The sequence below is a fragment of the Camellia sinensis genome, chromosome 10, assembly GCF_055761805.1.
Source record: "Camellia sinensis isolate YWXY chromosome 10, ASM5576180v1, whole genome shotgun sequence".
Classification (NCBI taxonomy): Eukaryota; Viridiplantae; Streptophyta; class Magnoliopsida; order Ericales; family Theaceae; genus Camellia; species Camellia sinensis.
This window is the reverse complement of record NC_138970.1, coordinates 101,067,141-101,090,782: the sequence shown is the minus strand read 5'-3', so window position 1 is coordinate 101,090,782 and position 23,642 is coordinate 101,067,141. Positions and strand designations below refer to the sequence as shown.

Genomic DNA, 23,642 nt, shown 5'->3' with positions numbered 1-23,642 from the left:
GTAGCCGGTGGTCTCTACCCCAAGCCGATGGGCTTCCTTCTGGTTTCCTAAGCTGTTTATGCTAGGCATTGGGGAATTTCACCACCTCCAACCCCTCCCCGGCAATCGATTCTTGCGAAGGCACGCCTGTCCGATTGACAAGTTATTATGCATTTTCTTATCGAGTTGTATTTCACCTTCTTTGAACTCTTGATTTGTTTATCAAGTTGTAACTCACGCTTGTTTGGTCCTATTATGCCTTTGTACATTTGCTTATCGAGTTGTAAGTCGATTCACTACCTGATTATTACGATGCAAATTTCCAAAGTAAGATTCGTTCATATTATGGTGTGATACCTTGCGATGCGATGCACAGAAAGTCCACAAATGCAACACCTTTTGAACAAAATGGATTGTTTCATTCCCATCACGTGTTTTGCAAAATGTGTAACTTTGAAAAAGAATAAAACCTGCCCGAGGCAGTCCAATGTGCTTAAACTACTAGTAAAAAGGAAAGTAAAGCATAGAGTGACAAGGAAGCAAAGTATCAGAATTGATAACAGTGAAACTCCCTTTGCGGTCAACGCACCTTCCGTACCTTTGTTCGGGTCAACGACGTGTTTTCGCGCCTTCGTTACTTTAAACCGTGCGAGGACGCGCACTTTTGAAATGTAAACCTTCGAGTTGACCTCAGGCCATAACTTCTGCGAGCAATGCTCGATGCCTGCGAAGAATATCCCACCCCATATCCTTTTCATGTCTTGTGAATTCCACAAATTGTTTCAGTTATGCTGAGTAACAGTACATTTCATCACCTGCGTAGACCGCATGTTTTGATTGCGTAGACCGCATCTTTATTAATTTCATTACCTGCGTAGACCGCATGTTTTGATTGCGTAGACCGCATCTTTATTAATTTCATTACCTGCGTAGACCGCATATTTTGATTGCGTAGGCCGCATCTTTATTAATTTCATTACCTGCGTAGACCGCATGTTTTGATTGCGTAGGCCGCATCTTTATTAATTTCATTACCTGCGTAGACCGCATGTTTTGATTGCGTAGACCGCATCTTTATTAATTTCATTACCTGCGTAGACCGCATGTCTTGATTGCGTAGACCGCATCTTTATTAAATTCATTACCTGCGTAGACCGCATGTTTTGATTGCATAGACCGCATCTTTATTAATTTCATTACCTGCGTAGACCGTATGTTTTGATTGCGTAGACCGCATCTTTATTAATTTCATTACCTGCGTAGACCGCATGTTTTGATTGCGTAGACCGCATCTTTATTAATTTCTTTACTTGCGTAGACCGCATGTTTTGATTGTGTAGACCGCATTACATCATTACCTGCGTAGACCGCATGTTTCGTTTGGGGTAGACCCCATATTAATTTCATTGCTTGCGTAGACCGCATGTTTTGCTTGCGTAGACCGCATAATTTGTTGATTTCATTACCTGCGTAGACCGCATGCTTATGATCAATTTCGTTGCCGGCATAGATCGCATGCTCCACTTACATGTTTGTATTTCCACGGCATTGTTATGCTCCCCACTTGCTTTGCGCTGTCACGCATCTCGAGTATACTACTATACATGTTGCTAATGATATTGTACCTGTTAAGTTTGTTTTCTTTTCAGGCACGATATTGTATGTACGGTTCATTTGAGGCTGGTGCAACCAGGCGAGCCGCACAGGTATTGTATCCTCCGAGTGAGAAGTATTGAGAATTGCATAATTCTCTTACCTCCTTTCTACATTGTAGTGCAGTTTGGTGTATACTAGCTTAAAACTGTCACATGTTTGCTTCATTACGGCTTTCTTGGCATGATCATAAGTTATGTCTAGCTCTCTGCATTGTCTTGCATTTTCCTCCTGCCTTCGGGCGCATATCTTGATTGTCTTGCATGTTTGTCTAAGTCTTCGGCCTTGTCAAAAATGGGTCGTCTCTGGGCTTTGACATTCACTCCCGTCATTGTTATGACTTTCGAGTTCTGTCAAAGAGGGGCAACTTTAGACACCCCATTTTTGACCGTCCTCGAGACTTGGACGTCACCGCTTGGAACACTCGGTGATTATCCATGTTTGTGTTCGTTTGGAGTTCCAGAAGGTCTCGGCTCGCGCGCCTTGCCTCAGGATCTCCGAACTTGACCGTTTAGTGTCTGGTTTCATACCAAACACTTGTGTTTTGCCTTGGAAGGGCAGGGAATGCCTTGTGAGGCATCCCCATACACCACCGGCAGTGGCTAGAGGCCACCGGCTGGTCTTTTGCTTCCATCGGCACTATTTGTTGCCGGTCGGCACATTTTATTGCCGGTCGGCATAGTTTGTTGCCGGTCGGCACTCTTTTTTGTCGAAATAACTTTTTTGGGCAGCCGACCACTGTTCATCTACTTTATGGAGATATTTTGTGCCAGCTGTGATAGCTGGCACCAACTCTGCCTCCCTCCATACACGTGTATGGAGGGATCTCCCTCTAAGCAAGCTTGTTGTATAAGCTTTGCAAGAGGGAGTCTTATAAGAGGAAGGGCTCTCCTCTTTGATCTAGGTTAGAAAGTTAGGAGCAAAAACCAGAGCTTAGAGATATAGATATATCCTATCTCTATATCTCCCTCTCTCTCCTCCTTTGTGTGTGATTTTTGGCCCAAAAGTGTGTTTTTACCTTACTTTTGCACCATTACACACACTATTACACCTTGCTCCGAGATTGAGGGACTTGGGGGGTTGATTCTTGAGTTTTTGGACTGATTTTGATCAAAAGAAGAGGGCTAGACCATTTGTTCTTCAAGGGTTCTTCAAGGGTGAGCATCTTGCTTTATATTCCCCAAACTTGCAATAGTCTTTTACCTATCTTGCTTGTTGATTTAGCTTTTGTGTATAACATAAAAAAGGCTTATATTTTCATGCTTTAGAACTTTCATTAAGGTTGTTTTGTGTTTTGAGTGCAAACTCACCATATTAGGCCTTGTTTGGCCCCTTTTGTTGCCTTTTTGGTAGGGTTTTGTTTACTTCAGTGTTTTGATCTCTTTACCATTGAAAACCAGTGTATTTTTAGTAGTAAAGAAGGTGGTTTGAAGTCTTGCATAGGGGAGGGACACCCTTCTCCCTTCATTGTCTTGTTTCCTTACATTTTGGCCTAAAAGGGTAGCATGTATGCTTGATCATCTTGAGCCTTATTTCAGAAGATTTTTGGATGTTTTAGGTCATATGTAACCTCTGTTTTGGCCGGATTTGTGCCTCCTTGTATGCTTGTAGTACTTGCTTTGCATTGCTCCACTTAGCTTAGAAATGCATCTCATGATTAGGCCATGATTCTTGCACGTGTTGGCTTAGTTCCATGAAGTTTTTAGCATTGTTTTCCCCATGCTTAAAGTCTATTGGTTATCAATTTGGTCATGATTGACATGTTTGTTATAGTTGCTTTGCACTTTGGCTTGAAAACTTTGAGCATGTTGACCTCTAGCATGCATGGTTGTGATCATCCTTATGATTTGGCATCATTTAGGATCCTATTTCAGCCCAAGAATCATGTTTGTATGTGGGCATGTATGATCTCTTTTATGCCTTGAGGGTGTGCCCTCTTACGCCTAGAAATGAGTCTTGGTGGTAGCATTTCATGGGAGGCATTTTAGCTGCCATATTAGGAGGCTTTGGAGTCCCATTTTGCATGTAAAAATTCTGTCTTTATTTGTCTTAGTCATGCCATGAGCAGTCATGTTGGTGGGGGTGAAATGCCTTCTTTTTATGCCTTAGCCTTGGGTCTATTGGCTTGCATGTTGACATGAGAGTTTGTCCATCATTTTGGGCACTTTTGGTGCTGTTTTGAGGTGAATTAAGGCCTGCACCTTTATCACTTTGAGGCCCTCTTACATGCTTGTCTCATGTTTGTTGCATGATTGTTTCATTAATGTGTAGTCCCATGCTAACTTTGTGACAAATTGGTCCATGTTTGCATCACATTTGCACCTTGCATGCTTAGCATTGCATATTTGTCATGGTAGTTGCATAACATTTGCTATGTCTTGCATGATTGGTGTCATGTTGCATTTGAGCCATGTTTGCATAACATGCATTGCATTATTTGGTTTGGGGTGTCAAACCAAGTGTGGGGATCAAGGGACATTCATACTTCAAGTGATGTAATGTACCTTGATTCTCGGTCACCGGGGCCTTTGACTTCTACATGATAAGGCTTCGGATCTCATTTGTATGTTGCATGCATCTTTACATTAAGTGGCAAATTTGATCCCTTGGGTCATCATACACCATTGATGGCTCGAGGATCGAAGGTCTTACTTCCTTGAGTTCAAAACATGATAGGAAGCATGACCATGCTCACATGTACCTGAAAACCCCATGCCATGCACTGTCTGTTCTCTGTTTGCTGTCAAAACTGTCTTCTGCAGGAAGTTTCTGCCGACTGGCAGAATTTAGTGTCGGCCGGCATTATTTGAATGGCCGATAAATCAAAACAGTGCCGATGGAAATCTTGGATTGCCGGTGGGAATTCTGCCTGGCCGGTGGTGCTCTGCAGCATGCAAGGAACCTGTTCTGGAGTTTTGGCGATTTTCAGAGAGACAGGGCAGTACAAACAGAGGTGGCAGGGTACGGTACAGGTTTTTCGGGCGAACCGAGTTCCGAGCATGCATCATTTGCGCATCCCGAGGCAGAGGCTGCGGCTACCCTCTTCTTTCTTTTGCATCCTTTCTTTTAATTAATTAGAAATTCTGTAATAATTTTATTTGTTTATTATTTGGGACTGTAATATTTATTTGGGCCCTCCGAGTGAGGGCAATTATGTAATAAGTGTGCGTGAGTGTGTGTATGTCTTCCAACCTCACGTCTTTCTTCCCTTTTATTTACCTGCTTATGATGGTAGATAAGGGCATGTTTAATTTAGCATACCTTATGCTATGCATGCGTGCATTCATGTATTTGTACTGCATGCATTAGGTTCGGTACATCACGCTAACTGCATTTGTACTTCAATTTACAAATCGAATATGTGATAATTGATCGCATTACATATGCCATGCTTAGGTTAACCGAGCCTATCTAAATTGCATCCTGTATGTGTTGCATTAGCCAATTTAACATGAACTAGGACACGCACGTTTTGCTAACTAGTTTACTGTTTTGGCACGGAGTACGATGTAAGTATTTATGCTTTAGCATCTCGCATGTGTGTGAATGTTAACATGACAGTATGTTTGCCATGCGGCTAAATTCTTATGTGTTAAACTGTTTGAATGCCTATGGGTGGAGGTTGGATTGTTTGAGTTGGAAAAACTCATTGAAATCCGCATTTTAGCGTACTTGCGAGTAGCAAAACCAAAACATTTTCCAAAACAAACGGATATGCAATGCTTATTTCCAAATTAGGCAATCTAGTCTATACTTGTTTGCTGAGCGCATAACATAGTAATTCTAGGCTAATAACTGGAATAAGAACACGTAATGTTTTCAAAATTGGATATCATGTTTAGTAGAGGCCGGTCTTCGGACCGGGCCAAAGGAGGTGCTCATAGCTGACCTTCCCTGATCGTACCCAAGCTCCCGAGCCGAGACAACTCCGGTGATGACGGACATGTGGCCTTCGGCACCGAGTCAGGGTTTCCTAAATTCCCCCATTTTAAAATATTTAGGTGGCGACTCTGTATCTGGCAAAGCAGTCCATGTTTGGCACTACTTTTTCAAAAATTTGTTTCTCAAAACGATTTGCCAGATTTGGACTCTTTGGTATCAGATTTAGAACAATAACAAAATTGAGTCCGACCTGCAGCAAGGCCCCTTCGCGGACTTGTTACACATGCATTGTATTGCATTGTACCTATCAGGTTTCTTTCCCATTCATGCACGATATTGTATGTACGGTTCATTCAAAGAAGTTCGGTTTAAGATCATTTCTTTAGTGTATCTATCACACTTTCTTCATTCACTTTTGTGTATCTACCATGCGCATATTCACTTTTGTGTATCAATCACACTTATTTCATTTTGTGTATCTATCACATACATTCTCGTTTAGTGTATCAATCACACTTCATTCATTTAGTATATCAATCATACTCTGCTCACATTGTGCATCTATCACACTTTGTGTTCACTTTCAGTATATCAATCATACTCTGCTCACATTGTGCATCTATCACACTTTGTGTTCACTTTCAGTACATCAATCATACTTTACTCACATTTTGCATCTATCATACTTTGTGTTCACTTTCAGTATATCAATCATACTCTGCACACATTGTGCATCTATCACACTTTGTGTTCACTTTCAGTATATCAATCATACTCTGCTCACATTGTGCATCTATCACACTTTGTGTTCACTTTCAGTATATCAATCATACTTTTGCTCACATTGTGTATCTATCACACTTTGTGTTCACTTTCAGTGTATCAATCACACTTCATTCATTTAGTATATCAATCATGCTTTGCTCACATTGTGCATCTATCACACTTTGTGTTCACTTTTAGTATATCAATCATACTCTACTCACATTGTGCATCTATCACACTTTGTGTTCACTTTCAGTATATCAATCATACTCTGCTCACATTGTGCATCTATCACACTTTGTGTTCACTTTCAGTATATCAATCATACTTTGCTCACATTGTGCATTTATCACACTTTGTGTTCACTTTCAGTGTATCAATCACACTTCATTCATTTAGTATATCAATCATACTTTGCTCACATTGTGCATCTATCACACTTTGTGTTCACTTTCAGTATATTAATCATACTTTGCTCACATTGTGCATCTATCACACTTTGTGTTCACTTTCAGTATATCAATCATACTTTGCTCACATTGTGCATCTATCACACTTTGTGTTAATTTTGAGTATATCAATCATACTTTGTTCACTAAGTGCATCTATCACACTTCGTGTTGACATTTAGTGTATCAATCACACTTCATTCGTTTAGTATATCAATCATACTCTGTTCACCAAGTGCATCTATCACACTTTGTGTTAATTTTCAGTATATCAATCATACTCTGTTCACTAAGTACATCTATCACACTTCGTGTTCACTTTCAGTATATCAATCATACTCTGTTCACTAAGTGCATCTATCACACTTCGTGTTCACATTCAGTATATCAATCATACTTTGCTCACATTGTGCATCTATCACACTTTGTGTTCACCTTTAGTATATCAATCATACTTTGCTCACATTGTGCATCTATTACACTTTGTGTTCCCTTTTAGTATATCAATCATACTTTGTTCACTAAGTGCATCTATCACACTTCGTGTTCACATTTAGTATATCAATCATACTTTGTTCACTAAGTGCATCTGTCACACTTTGTGTTCACCTTTAGTGTATCCATCACACCTTGCTCGCTTCACCCTTTGTATATCAATTACGCTTTGCTCAAATAGTGTATCTATCACACACTCGCTTTGCTCACTTAGTGCATCTATCACACTTTGTGCTCACCTTTTTGTGTATCAATCACATGTTCGCTCTGTGTATCTATCACACATGCACACTGTATTTGCAGTGAGAATTTCATAATTTTCTTACATCCTTTCTGCACGAGGTGTAGTTTGGCTCGAGTTTACTTGCTTGCCTAACACTCGCTTAAAATGTTGCATTTATTTCGCAAAATTGCTTCATTACAGCTCTCTTTGCATGATCATGAGTGATAACCGGCTTCGCGTAGCGTATAAGTCCAATCTTCAAAATCTCCTTGCAAATCGCTTTGCATTTTGCCCCCTTCGCCTGCGGGCATGCCTGCGGGTACATCTTTGTCTATCTTGTCTGCTTTGTCTAAGTCTTCGGCCTTGTGAAAAATGGGTCGTCTCTGGGCTTTGACATTCACTCCCGTCATTCTTATGACTTTCGAGTTCTGTCAAAGAGGGGCAACTGTAGACACCCCATTTTTGACCGACCTTAAGACTCAGACGTCACCAGTTGAGCGCTCGGTGATTTTGTATAATGTGCTCGTTCAGAAGTTTCAGAGTCTTGGCCGTGAGCCTTGCCTCCGGACTTCCGGACTCTTTTGTGCCTTGCCTCGGTTTGCGAACCAGACTCGATTTTCTCTGTTTCTTTTCCTGAGGGGAGGGAGAGGTCCCGTAGACCATCTCTTAGTGGCCATGGGCTACATTTTGTAGCTATAGGCCATTTTTCCCATTTCGGAGCCCGGTTCCCGGTTTTCGGAACCGTCAGGCCGTGTGCCTCAGTTCGGGACCGCTTAACCATCTCCTATCACTCCGGTTTTTGGTACACATCCTATTTGCTCCCTTTTGAGGGACACTGGGGTCTGAGAAACCCACTTCGTGGTCGAACGCCACTTTCGGTGCTTGGCAGCCCATTTTCGGGACCCCGAACTGCGTGTTTTGGCCCCCGAGCATTCGTTTTGCATCGATTTTCGTTCATTTTTGGCAGGTACCTCTGTTTTATCACCAGGAAGGTCACTGGAGGGTGGGAGGCCAGCAATTATCTTGGCAACCAGTTATATTCCATTTTCGCCCTCCGTCGCCCGATTTTCTTCACTTCAGAGCCAATGTTGAACACCTTGGGGCCACTTTCTTCAAACCCCAAACCACATATTTGTGTTGTACACACATAGGAGGATCCTAATATCATATGGCCGGCCAGAAATTCCATTTGACCCTTTTGAACCCCTCTTAAAAATGGCCTATTCTCTCTCCTGTTTTACAATTTCCAAATTCGAACCACAGGGTTGTGATGAGGGGACCTGGGAGGCCACCTTTTTGTGGTGGCTGGCCACTAATTGAACTTGACCTTTTTGACCCCTAGCTGGCCGGCTAGGGGAGGTGGCCGGCCGGCCACCTGCAAGTCCAAAAGGTGGCCGGCCATGATCCTCTCAATTGGCACTTTACAACTGTATAGCTGTTGTTCCCCAGAAACATCTGTATCCGGGGGATATTTTGTGGGGGGAAAGCCTTGGTCCTTTTCCCCCACCCTTTCCTTCCATGCTCCCCCTCCTTTTGGTTCTTATAACCAGCTGCAAGCATTGGTATGGGGGGTGAGAAAAAATCATCTTCAAGCTTGCATGCAAAAGTCCTCCTCCATCTCTCTCATTTCTTTGAAAACCTCCAAGTCCAACACCACCATTTCTTCTACACCACCAACCCCCACCCTTCCATCCTCTATTCCAAAAGTTTGAAGGTGTTCTCCAAGGCCTAAGGAGCCACAAACTCAAGCCAAGAGGCAACCAAAGTCAAGCCTTCAAGGGTAAGTAGTTTTTTTCCTTTTTTGAGCTTATTTTGGTATCTTTTCTTAGCCATATGTGCTTAGGGATTTGAGCTCCGACCAAAACTGAAAAGGTCATTTTTTTGAGCTCATTTTCTTGTTTCATTAAGGGCTCAACCCTGTTTGAGCCCTCCATATTGCACTTGCTTCAATATCTTCCTTGAATGCTATTTTCTTGCATGTTTTGGCAGCCTATTATGCTTCGGTTTTTGGTCATTTTACAGCACTGAAAATAGTCTTATTTTGGTCCATTCTTCATGTTTTATTAAGGGCCTTTCATGGTTTGGGACCTCCATACGCTACTTCATGTTGTATCCCCCTTTGGTCCCCTTTTATTGCATGCTTTGGCAGCCCATTGTGCTTCTGTTTTTGGTCATTTTACAGCACTGAAAATAGTCATATTTTTGGTCCCTCTTCAATGTTGTAGAAGGACATTTTTTAGTTTGGGCTTTGCATATACCACTTGCTTCTTTGGCCACCTTTTGGCCCATTTTCTTGCATAAGAGCTTAGCCATATCTATGTTTGTTTTTGAGGTTTTTACAGTTCTGTAAAGTGGCTTATTTTTGGCCCCTCTTCAATGTTGTTGAAGGGCCCTAACCTGTTTGGGGTCAGCAGCTGTGAGTTGCTTCATAACCTCATATTTAGGGCCATTTTTGCATGCCATTGTTGCCCTATCTGTGTTTGCTGATTGGCCATGATTTGTACTGGTAAAATGCTTATTTTGGGTCTTCCTTGCTACTGTCTATTCATTGCATATCCATATTGTGCATGTTTGGTATAGCTATAGGCCATTTCGGGTCCCAAAATTCATGTTTCGGGACTATTCCATGCATCGGGTGTACTTTCGCCTCATTTCGGGGCTGTTTTCCCCCACATTTCAGTGCTGAAATCCCATTAGCATGTTTGCATATCATTTTAGCCATTATTGCATTACATATGCCATTGCCTCGATTTGCGTGCCCGTGTGCACGCGTTTCGAGGCATTTCATTTTCATCCATCGGCCTCTTATGTGAGTGTGGCTGAGGCTCTCTCATGTTAGTATAAGTCCATGTTGCATTCTATATGCCATTTTAGCCATTATTGCATTACATATGCCATTGCCTCGATTTGCGTGCCCGTGTACACGCGTTTCGAGGCACTTCATTTTCATCCATCGGCCTCTTATGTGAGTGCGGCTGAGGCTCTCTCATGTTAGTATAAGTCCATGTTGCATTCTATATGCCATTTTAGCCATTATTGCATTACATATGCCATTGCCTCGATTTGCGTGCCCGTGTGCACGCGTTTCGAGGCACTTCGTTTTCATCCATCGGCCTCTTATGTGAGTGTGGCTGAGGCTCTCTCATGATAGTGTAAGTCCACGTTGCATTCTATATGCCATTTTAGCCGTATTGTATTGCGTATGCCATTGCCTCGGTTTGCGTGCCCGTGTGCACGCATTTCGAGACACTTCATTTTTATCCATCAGCATCCTATGTGAGTGGGGCTGAGGCTCTCTCATGTTAGTGTAAGCCCATATCACATTTCCATATCATTTGCATTGCATATGTTATTTTCTCGATTTGCATGCCAGTGTGCACGCATTTCGAGACATCTCTTTTTTACAGCATAGTGCATACTAGGTTGTATCTTAGATCGCATTCTGTCATTTTCTCGGTTTGCGTGCCCGTGTGCACGCATTTCGAGACATCTCATTTTCATAGCACTGTGCATACTAAGCTGTATCTTAGTTGCATTCATGCATATCATGCATATTGTATCGTGTTCGGGATAGAAGTTAGCCCGGGCACGGGAAACGAGGTGCATTTCATACTCCGAGTGACGGAATGTGTCTCAATTCCCTAGTCACCAACACTCCGGATCATCCATGATGGAGTTAGGTTCTTGTTGTGTTTATACGTGCATTCATCCCATATTAAATTGTGCAATTCGACTCCTCGGCCATCATGCCTCGAGATGCGTGATTGGTGGCACAAGGATCGAGACATGCATATATCTGTGAAAATACATTGCTATGCCTCTTTCCTGCTCTCTGTTGCAGCAAATGAAGAATCAGCAAACTTCCGGAGTTTGGCGCGCTTTCCAAGAAAAATCACAAAACAGAGGCTAATTGGGGCATCCCAGTGGATTTCCGCGCAAGGCAGCCCAGACATGCATCATTCATCAGGAGCAAGGCAGTCCCTGGCTTGCACGCCAGTTTTACAGCTTTCTTAGTCAATTTGATTAATTAATTAGGAATTTGTACATTATTTGGACTGTAACATTTGGACTGCAATATTCTTTTATTCGGGACTGTATATTTATTTGGACCCTCTGTGCGAGGGCATAATTGTAATAAGTGTGCGTGTGTGTGTTGTATGTCTTCCAACCCCACGTCTTTCTCCCTTTTATTTACCTGCTTATGATGGTTAGATTAGGGCATATTTCAATTAGCATACAGTATGACAGCATGTTTGCATCATTCATTTGTTTTGCATGCACCGGGCTCGGCGCATCATACTAACTGCATTTGTATTTCAATTACAAGTTGAATACATGTTAGTTGTAGCATTCCATATTCCATGTTTAGAATAGCCGAGCCTGCTATAGTTGCATTTTGCATGTGTTGCATTAGGCATTTCTGTATACTTAGGATTATGCATGATTTCTAATGTAAACTTCTGTTTTGGCTTGGAGTACTCGGTAAGTTTTATGCTTTAGCATCCTTGCATGCGTGTGAGTGACTGCCATGAATAGCATGCTTACCATGAGGCTAAATGCTTATGTGATATATCTGCCTGAATGCCTGTGGGTGAAGGTTGGGTTGTTTAAATTGGAACAAATCATTGACTGTGAGTTTTAAGCCCACTAGATAGTGGCAAAACCATCTTTACTAAGCCCACCTGAGGGTGGCAAAATCTATATTTTAAGCCTACTTGCGAGTAGGAAACCATCTTTCAAAAACAAACACGAAATGTTTTGCCCCAATTCAATCGACTCAGTCTATACTTATATGCTGTGTGCATCATATAGTAACCTAGGCTAATAACCGGAATAAGAACATACAATGTTTTCAAAAATAGATACCATGGTTAGTAGAGGCCGGTCTCTGACCGGGCGAACGGGGGTGCTCACGAAGTGACCTTCCCCAATCGTACCCAAGTTCCCGAGCCGAGGCAACTTTGGTGATGACGGACACGTGGCCTTTGGCACCGAGTCAGGGTTTTCTAAATTTCCCATTAAAAAAACATATAGGTGGCGACTCTGTATCTGGCAAAGCAGTCCATGTTTGGCACTTCTTTCAAAAATCTGTTTTTCTCAAAACGATTTGCCGGATTTGGACTCTTTGGTTCAGACTTAGAACCGTGACAAATTTGAGAGTCCTGAGCTGTAGTGACCCCAAAATGAACGGAACGGGAGCTCGTTCCTCCCGGGGCGTTCGGGGATGTCTACAATAGTGCAATTTGGTCCACAAACCACGTGGGGTTTATGTGGTCATTTCCAAACCTTAGGGGGGTAAACCACACATAATCCAAACCACAGGGGGTAAAATGAAGTTTTCCCTATATTATAAGCATGTGGCGAATCTCCTTCCACCAGATGTTTCCAGCTTGGATAATTATATATTTTACAATTCGTAATTTATTAAGCGTCAATCATTTAACATCAGGAAGCATAGAGTTCTAACATGATCAGCCTCTTATATAGAATCATAAATGAGTCGTAACTATTAAAGTTTTAATTGCACAAATTACTTGTAGGCCCTCCAATGTTAACCACGAGCAAGGGTTTCAGCAAAGGAGCCAACTCATCATGCCAGGCACAAGCAGCAACCTGTAAAGCGGTAGAGTCAGCCTGATGAAGAGCTCCCACAGTGATGACCTGAGGTTCAATTTTTAAAAGCAGTAAGCTTCTTCTATGTTTGCAGCACTTGCATGTAAATGACAATTAACATCCACCAAGGGTTTTTAAATGAGTGAACTCACTGAGGCAAATGTTTTATAGCCGAGAAACATACCACATGTCTGTCAGGAGGTTCGCGAGGAGTTATCCACCTCCGAAGAAACCATGGGATCTGTTCCTGTCCTTCAGGTGTTAATGGGTAATAATCATGGCGAGGAGTAATCACCAGATTGAACTGATTTAGCTGTGATCTGGGATGCTGTATCTAAACATATTGCAAAAGAATTAACTGTATGAACCAATAATTGCATACATAAATAAAATAATCAATGGCAGATAAACAAAATGTAAAAATGATTTTGCCATAATGAGTTTATTGCCAAAATTCTACAACATTGCCCAGTAACATTACATTCTTTTACAAAAAGCAAACAGTAGCAAGTAAATATAAAATGGAATTTCTTTGCAATGTTTAAAATGAAAGTTGGTTCAATAACCTAAGCTATAACTCGAGACTAATGCCTCAAATACTCACACGGGAGGTAATAAGCAACAAGCATCTAAAAAACCAATAAGAAAGTTATTTTAGAATCATGTAATCATGACAACACCAACTTATATGTATATGCCACATAAATTGATATTTAGCATACATAATGCCGAGAGTCATACTTTCAAATTTAAGTTCTCCTCTCAAACCTGAACAACAAAGACTTTTTCCGGAGCTAACCGTTTTATGCAACTTGCAACAGAGATAGTATCCCAGCATGATGCAACCACCAATAATGGACCATCCCTAATTGAATAAAATAGAAAATAAAAGTTGATACGGTTACACCAAGCCAAGTATATATGAACCATAATTCTAAACTGTAAGTGCAGAAAAATGAAAACTGAGAAGGTTGTTGATGTCAAAGGATATGTCCATAAGTTTGGGATCAGCTATATAATATAACAAATTCGGAAGAAAATTCAAGAAGGAATGGATTACACAAAATACAAAATAACATACAACTCATCATCTATTAAATTTTCAGAAAAGTGAAGAAATGACAGTTCCACAACACATGAACAAACAATTGCCGATTGTGTAGACAAAGTGTCTTCGAACAAGATAACAGAAACAAAACAACCAACCTCATGGCTGGAGTCTGGACAAATATTTATTGATGTACGGACTATCCATACAGTTTACTGATGGGGAGTGTAATAATCCAAGGCATTCAAATAGATGTAAATCTCTAATAACATTTACAATGGACAAATCCCTAATATGAAAGCAAGCATTGATCCAAAATGTATATGCCTTACATTCATTTGAGAAGAAAGACAAGACAATAGAACTACAAATTGCAAATCCTAATTAAGTATAAACTGCAAAGAGTAATTATTCACAGAGGGCCTCAATCAATTGATATGTCAAAATTATTTAGATTGCCATATAAGGTTACCATTTGCACATAAAGTAGAGAACACCTTTAAAATTAATGGATGCCAGTGCCACCCCCGTGTAAATATCATCTGGATTTACTCCATGAAACCATCTGTACTTGTACAAGTTCAACAAAGATAGAAAGAGATGAAAGCTCAGTAATCATTTAAAAAGGGCCATAGACCTATGAAGCACGGACACGGACACGGACACGGACATAGACACGGATACGGATACGGACACAGACATGGACACAATGATTTCAAAAAAATTGGGACACAGACACGGTGAGGGACGCGGCAATTCTTTTATTTTTTACTTGTATATATTTGCTACGTAAATTAATATTATGTTACCAAACAATGAAAATTAATAAAAACTTACATTAATTTAATATATATATATATATACATATAAATCACTACATTTATATTTATAAAGGTAAAAAAAATAAATAAATTAATTAAAAAATATATTAAAATAATTATAAATATAGAAAAATATATAAACTTATAAGGAAAAAAATTAATAGAAAAATATAAAATATAAAATACATAAATATATATATATATATATATATAGAGAGAGAGAGAGAGAGGTGTATAAATCCGGTAAGCAGAAATAAAAATAAAAAAATAAAAAAAAAGGGAAGAGGGAAGAGAGAGAGAGAGAGAGAGAGGTCAAAGGCGAGAGAGAGAAGAGAGACGAGAGCGAGAGGCGACGAGGCAAGACTCACTTGACCGAATCGAGAGGCCAGAGCTTCTTGTTCATCTTTTGGAGTGTTCGACGAACCAGATAAGCAATTTCTTCTTCTTCTTCTTCTTCTTCTTCTTCTTCTTCTTCTGTTCTCTTTATGTTCTGATTTTGAGATTTAGGGCCAAATTTCTGCACTTTTTATGGGTTGATTCTGGACACACGTGTCCTTAGTGTGTCCTGGCATGCCCCAGGTGTGTCCCTTTTCAAAAAAATAACAAAACTAAAGGCGCACGCCAAATGGTGTGTTCATTACGTGTCCCCGACATGTCCCGTGTCCAACACCGCTACAGCACCTATTCCGGTGTGTCCGTGCTTCATAGTTATAGACCATTACATTTAGTTTTTGATGTGTAACATTTAGTATTCTCCATATTCAACACAAATAACAATGATTAATCAAAAAGAGCCACCTCGAATTTTAATAATGAGAAGTCCATAGAGCGGCATTCTAACATATAGTGTTATTAAAGGCAATAGGCACACTGAAATGCCAAGGTTTTCTAGGACCTAGGAGCAATGACAATAAAAAATAGATACTTAATATAGGCAAATAATTCAAGGTTCTATATATGTAAAATGAAATATTAAATATTTTATAACATAAATACCAACAAACACCAATATTTTATCATAGTAGATAAATAATTCAAGATTCACATAAACTTAAACATCTAACTCATAAATCATAAACATTTAAAAATAACGACAAAATCGAAGTGTTGAACAAGATAAGCATCAAGATGTAGAAGGTGAAGGAGATTGAGGGGATGAAAAAGAATAATGACAATTGGTAGTCTAGTCGAAGAGAAAGCTCTATCCAACTAACATCCTTGTATAATTAGGGCTCAAAAGTGTTGGGTTGCAATGTATGTTTAGGGATTTAATCCCTTGTAGCCACGTGTAAACAAAAAATAATGAGATTAAGTGAAATCAAGGGTTGTAATTATAATAGACAAACATTTTTAAAAAGTGCACAAGTCGTGCGCCTTGAGCCTAAGCCTAAAGTGCACGCTTCATGTGCCTTTATGGGCTTGTTTTACATCGCCTAGCTTGAAATGTTCTGAAGCGCATTGACTGCCCGTTGATGAGCCTTATGCCTAGGCACATGCCTAGGTGCACCTTTAATAACACTTCTAACATATATAATAACAAAAAGTTTACAAATTAAAACAGAAAAACATTAGCTTGTGTAACATTTTTATAAGCAAAAGCTTGTATAAAATAATACTCAAGTCAAACCTTGTGTTATCTTTTCTTCTCAAAAGACTATCAACTTTTTTAAACCCTATGAAGTGGTTAAGTGAAACATTGACCGCAGTTAGATGGTTGTTTACCTTTTAAATTTTCAAAAAGTAGGCAAACACTAATTAAAGTAATGAATATTCAGTTCTGTTCTTTTCTTTTCTTTTCTTTTTTTCTCTTTCGATGTTTATGCTCTTAATGTGATATGTTACTGAACCGAACTTGCTATAGGGTAATGAAATTGTTCAACAAGGCCCATCATTATGTGAGCGATGTAGTTGGTTTGAGGTTTCAACATCTACAAGAAAAGGTGGACCCAGATAACACTAGGCAAAAGACTACGATCTAGAGATTCAGTATCACCCCGCGAAAGCTAATACAGTGGCTGATGCTTTGAGCCGAAAATCAACAGGGAGTATGGCTTGGTTGCTTACCGAACAAATGGAGATTTTGCAAGACTTTGAGGAGTCTGAAATTGAAGTAGTAGTATGTGAACAGGGCGGATTGATAGCCGCTATTACAGCCGAGCCGACAATTGTTGATGAAATCATGCAGAAACAGAAAGAGGATGCGTTCCTCAGAAAGGTGATTGATGAGTTTAAGACAAGTCCAAAAGCAGAATTTAGCATTGAGAATGAAATGTTGAAATTCCAGAACCGAGTATGTGTCCCAGATATCCCGGAACTAAAGAAGAGGGTTCTAGATGAAGCCCACAGATCCGTAGTTGCTATGCATCCTGGTAACAACAAAATGTATCGGGATTTGAAACAAACCTATTGGTGGCCTAACATGAAGAAAGAGATTGCAGAATATGTGTCCAAGTGCCTTCAGTGTCAGCAAGTTAAGGCTGAACATCAGAAACCAAGCGGTCTACTTCAACCTCTCCCTATTCCTGAATGGAAGTGGGAACATGTGACTATGGATTTCGTTGTTGGCCTACCTCGAACTTCTCGAGGTATGGATTCTGTTTGGGTTGTAGTTGATAGACTGACTAAATCTGCACGTTTTCTACTTGTCAAAACTACATTTATCGCTTATAGATTGGCTACTATTTATGTTGATGAAATTGTCCATTTACACGGAGTTATGGTATCTATTGTGTCGGATAGAGATCCGAAATTCATATCTAGATTGTGGAAAAGTTTGCAGGAAGCTATGGGAACAGAACTAAGGTTCAGTACTGCATTCCACCCACAGACAGATGGGCAGTCAGAACGAACGATACAGACTTTGGAAGATATGCTTCACATGTGTGCTTTGGATTTTCAGGGGAGTTGGGAAGATTATTTGCCGCTTGCAGAATTTGCTTATAATAACAGCTTCCACTCCAGCATCGATATGGCACCATACGAGGCTTTGTATGGTAGAAGATGTAGATCACCTATTTGTTGGACAGAGGTCGGGGATAGAGCTTTGCTTGGGTCAGAAATTGTGCAAGACACCTCTGAGAAAATCAAAACCATTCAGCAAAGGCTCAAAATAGCTCAAGACCGACAAAAGAATTATGCAGATGTTCGGAGAAGACCTCTTGAGTACGAGGTTGGTGACCATGTGTTCATCCGTGTTTCCCCGATGAAAGGCCAAGTCAGATTTGGGAAAAAGGGCAAGTTGTCGCCCCATTACATTGGGCCATTTCAGATTCTGGAGAGGCTTGGTCCAGTTGCTTATAGAGTTGCCTTGCCATCGGGATTTGAACAAATTCATAATGTGTTTCACGTGTTGATGTTGAGGGGCTACCTCCGAGACCCGTTCCATGTGATTGATTATCACGGGGTAGCTATTGATGACAATATAGAATATGTCGAATGGCCGGAAAGAGTTGTTGATCGGCAAGTGAAACAGTTGAGAAACAACACCATCCCGATGGTGAAAGTTGAATGGAAGGAACACTATGGTACAAATGCCATGTGGGAAAAAGAGGAGGAAATGCGACTACGCTATCCACATTTGTTTCCCGACGAAGGTAACCTAAGTTTGGAGGACCAAACTTCCTAAAGGGGGGGAGACTGTGATACCCCTGTTCTGTAATATGTTAATTGGTCCCTAATACGTATGTGATTATATGTTTTTATGTGATTTTGTGTGCCATTATGTGAATATATGTGATTTTGAAATTCTATCTATTTACCGTAAGGAATATCTGTTTGAATAATCTGCTTTGGAAATTAAATTGAGGGCCTTATCGGCCACAGAATCCGAAATCGATTACGCCATTGTGATTAGCGTAATTTTTAGAGCCTACGGTGAAATTTAATTGAAAATTTATTCGGGTCAGATTAAACTGATTAAATTGGTGAATTGAGTGCCCAATTATTTTATATTAAAATAATATGTTAATGGGGCTTGTTGTATGTTAGCACTACACTCTCCTTTAACTCTATTGAACTCAAAATCTGAGTTATACAATTGAGATTGAGAGAGAGACGGCTGTTAGAGAGAGAGAGAGAGAGAGAGGAGAGAATTGTGCATTTGTGGTTCAAGACTTAGACCTTTTGGAGATTAAGCTCAAGTATTGCTAAATTGGGAAGATTAAAGCTCTTTGGTGAGTGATTCATGCATTTATAGTCATCATCTTGTGAATTCAAGTTTAATAGATGGTCAAGAGCATGAATTAGTTTGAATGTAAGGGAATTGAGTTGCTTGTGTTCAATTGAAGGTCAATGAAGGCATGCATGTATATAATTGTTGTAGAAATGCATAATCTAGCATGTATTGAGTTGAACATGGAAATAAAGGTATTAAATCTTACATGCAAGCATGATTTTGTTGTATTCCATGAGAATGAACACCATTTGCATTGTTTGGGATGGAAATGAAATCAAGATTAGCATGCATGTTTGAATAATTAAGATATGAGCTTTGAATGTATGATTTTGTTTGTATTAGAATGAGTTGATGGGAGATTGGGGCATGCAGGTGAATTCCATTGTAATGTATTTTGGTGTTTATGGCATGTTAGCATAACTATATTTGAGATTTGAGCCATAACATGCATGTTTTGTTGGTTGAAATTCGAATTGGAGCTCAAGAACTCAATCTGGAAAACCCAGATTTTTTATGTCCGCTCGAGCGGGAAAATCGTGCTCCCAGCACTTTTTGTAGAGTTGGATATCCGCTCGAGCGAGGAGTTTTTGTAGACAGGCCTTCCGCTCGAGCGCTCTATTACACACTCGAGCGTATTTTTCATGCAACCAGTACTATTGCAGGCCTTAAGGGTCCGCTCCAGCGGGGAAGTTGATGCTCGAGCGGGGACCCTGTTCTCTAAAATTTTGTATGCTCGTTCTGTGTTTCGTTTTCTGTTCTCTTTCACTTGTAAGCACTCTTAGACATATGTTAAGCATTGTAAATGAGTTAATGAAATAAGAATAAAGCCTAAAGAGGAATATGTGAATCAAAGAACGGATTGAACTGTTAGTGACCCCTTTTGTGTTCATGAAATGTGTAGGGTCAAGCTTCAGGGCAAATCCACAAGCCGATCACTATGAGTAATATCGGTATTTGAAAGCTTGTCAATGTCCAATTGTTTATTTCCCTTATAAGCTTTACGAGTTGCTAATTGGGATTGTGGACAAAAGTTTGACATGATAGAAATGAATGGACCGGAGGTCGCTTTGATATAAATGAATGGACCGAAGGTCATTTTGCGGAAGGCCGTTTTGACATAAATGAATGGACCTAAGGTCGTTTTGACACGAATGTATGGGCCGAAGGCCGTTTTGACATAAATGAATGGGTCGAAGGCCGTTTTGGCAAAAATGAATGGGCCGAAAGCCGTTTTGACATGAATGAAAATCTGATTGGGCCAAAGGCCAGTATGTTTGGAACTACAGTCATTTGATCTGAATTTTGTATAAGTGTATATATGTTAAGCAGAAATATGCATTGGGCCCAAGGCCGTTCGGAGCATGTTGTTCTTCATATTGCTTATGTAACTTGTGTATCTGATATTATTCACTGGGCTATCGCTTACGCGCATTCATGTGTTTGTAGGTGAGCTGAGGGAAGTCCAAACTCAGCCCCAGCGAAGTCTGCCAGGAACAACATGAGTCTTGGAGAGTCAGCCTTGTGTCTCACGTACGAGACCCATCCATGCCATTTTGTTATGTATTTATATCTTGTCTTGTTGGCAAGGACTTTGTGTACATCTGTATATAGTTTTGATATAGGTCGACTCAGTTTGGATGATCCTGTCTGTAAAGGATTTTGTGATATTGTACTTGTTGTGGGTTATTAACATATATGTGCATGGTTTGTTTTGAGTGCATATAAGCACGGCTCTATGGACAAAGTTTTAAATTTTTGCTTCCGTTTGGCCCCTTTACTCTGATGAGTTATGTTTGTTAAAGTTGGAGGCCGTAGGTAATCTCAAGATTACTAGCCGGTTATGTCCTTAACCCATAGGGGCGGGTTCGGGTCTTGACATGTGTGGTGTGAACTAAGAGATTGGTGTGTTATTCACCCCAAAAAAAGAGATTGGTGTGTACTAAGAGTTTGTGTGGTGTGCATTTAGAATCACCCTTTAATATTTAGGTATTGTTTGCTTCATATATAATAGAATTATTATTTTATTTATCATTTCTATTATCATTCTATTTACACCCAAAAAATTATTAATTACGTTCAATTTCTCAGTATTCTCTATTAAATTATTTAAGTTTATAATTTACTCTCAATACAATCATTTTTTTTTACAACTTAGTCTTTAAGATAGATAAAATCAAGAATATTTTTCTCCAACGAAAAAATTGTTCCTACCGATCAAATCAAAAAGAAGATCGTCGTTTGAAAACAAATTCAACAACAAGAAATTCAGAAAAGTTCAAACAATGAGAAATTGGAGGAGGAAAAACAAAGCTCGAACTCAAAGCCGTTTGGGTGATTCAAGCGAAGTAGTAGTTTGAATTGCAATGGCTTTGGTTACCTACAAAGCTTATGTCCTTTGCCTCTTCTTTCGCAAAGCAATTTGACTGGTTTGAGTGTGAAGAGATTGTTGTTGCAGAAACAAAATTCGCAAAAAATTCTGTGTTGGAGCATCGAAACTATCGCAGTCTTCATCTTCATCTTCTTCAAATGGTTATCAGAGGCATCCATTAAAGAAGCATTATGGAGCTTATGGCAATGGTGTTTGAATTAGTCCAGTGTTAAATGTTCCTTCTGGTAATCTTTTTGGTTTCGGTTCAAAGTTCTTCAATGTAAAGGATAAGAACAAGAAAAAATGATGATTAAACACTAAGAAATCAATTTAAATTGAGTTTTGGTGGGGTGGATTGGAATTTTGAGGTGAGAAATAATATAAAGAGAAAAACATTAAAACTTGGGAAAGAAGATGAAGAGTTTTGAATATAAAGAATATGTATGAGTGATTAAGTTGTACTATGAATATATTTATATATTATTTTAGGATTTAATGTGTATTGCGGTATAATAAGAACTAAAATTTTAAAATTTTAATTGGACGTACTGAATTATTATTTAGGTGCAAATAGAATCACCCCTATTATCATGTTTAGTTCACTAAAAAAAAGGGGGGGGGGGCCTAGGCTCCTCCACAGTTTCATTTCAAATAAACGGTTCCATTGGGTTGTAGTGGGCCCTAATCTGAGCCCATCTCAATGATTCAAACCGTTTTGGATATTGATAGTCACTTAATTAGATTATATTTGTATCACACTTTATTTTGGAAATTATATTTGTCATTGACAAAAATATGATAGAAACGTGATCTGATCAAGTGGTTATCAATATCTAATTGACGTGATTTTCTACAAGGATGATATACTTGACGATCTCTACACATTGAACAGTTTAGATTATCGCAATGGGCCCAGATTAGGGCCCACCACAATCCATCAAAATCATCTAGTCCGATGATGAACTGGAGAGGAACCGTATCCCTAAAAAAATAATAAAAAATATATTACAAATTAAATCATTATTCACTATTGTAAGTTAATGGTTATTCATCAAAGAGACTAATGAGCGAGCATTTCATTCCATTTTACTTTTATTAAGGAGAATCAAACATAGCATTATTGTAGCACTCCATAAAATTTCTTTTCTTTCTCATCGCTCGAGCGATGGAATGATCACTCGAGCGGTCTTGCGAAGCTTCTAGTACTTTTGCAGGTTTAAGATTCTAGGAGCTGTTGATGTTCGCTCGAGCGCAAGGTTGGTCGCTTGAGTGATGTGGTGTTTCTCACACTCGGTGTGGTGTCACTGACGCTCACATGAGAGGTTGTTCGAACAGTCTGTTCGGGTTCAGTATCTTTAAAAGATATTTTTGGTCCATTTTTCTTCATTTTCTCAGATTCTTTCTTTCTCATCTCTCTCCTATCAGCCATAGTTGAGTTCCAAGCTCGTAGAAGCTTGGATTTCATCTCCTTAAAGTAAGATTGTCACCCATGTTCCTTTTATAAAAACGAAGACCACGCGGAGGAATTTCTACCAATCTGAGCAACTCGTGTTTTCATCGACTTTGGATTTTCTAGGTTTTTCCTCTTCTTGCTTGAGGTCGGGATTTCCTTGCTTCTCTTTAATGCTTTCTTATAAATAGATTGGTGGTATATTTGTATTACATAAAAACCTCTTGTGGATGAGATTTTTCTTAAAAGCATGAAAAGGAAGTTAGGGTTTTAAAAATAAGGGAGTTAAATGTAAGATTGAAGTGGGTTAAGAGAGTTTTGAGTAATTAGAACATGGTTTTGTGTTTTCTAGTAAAAGGCCCTAATTTATGTCTAATTCTAGTTATGGAGTTTATTTTTGAAATGTGGAATGTTTTTAATTGACCTTAGATTCATGAAATTAAGTTTATGATTGTTAACATGAGTATAAATGATGATTATTAATTGTAGTGAAAAAGCTTATTGCATAAGAAGGCTAAGTTGGAGAAATTGATAATAAGAATTGGATTAATGAGTTATGCAAAGAGTATGATATAAATTGTGATATATATATAATTGAATAAGAAGTGTTGGTGTTGAAAGGTAAAGAATGTTGTGGGAAATAAATGGTGCTCGTTCTAAAGATGAACTTTTACTTTTATTATTAAGGAATTGAGTGTTGTTGGTTTAAACTATAAAATGCA

At 39.4% G+C, this 23,642-nt stretch overlaps 1 pseudogene across 1 annotated transcript in view; it reads right to left on the bottom strand.

Moving 5' to 3' along the window:
- Positions 1-22,935, bottom strand: part of LOC145800593 (mitochondrial fission protein ELM1-like) — a 56,236-nt pseudogene extending 33,301 nt beyond the window's left edge. Inside the window, exons 1-5 of the transcript XR_014341489.1 lie at positions 22,786-22,935; positions 15,331-15,418; positions 13,828-13,922; positions 13,244-13,393; positions 12,981-13,107 (exon numbers count right to left, since the gene is read on the bottom strand). The product of XR_014341489.1 is annotated as a mitochondrial fission protein ELM1-like (transcript). The remainder of the gene's footprint in view (positions 1-12,980; positions 13,108-13,243; positions 13,394-13,827; positions 13,923-15,330; positions 15,419-22,785) is intronic.
- Between the last annotated feature and the right edge of the window lie 707 nt (positions 22,936-23,642).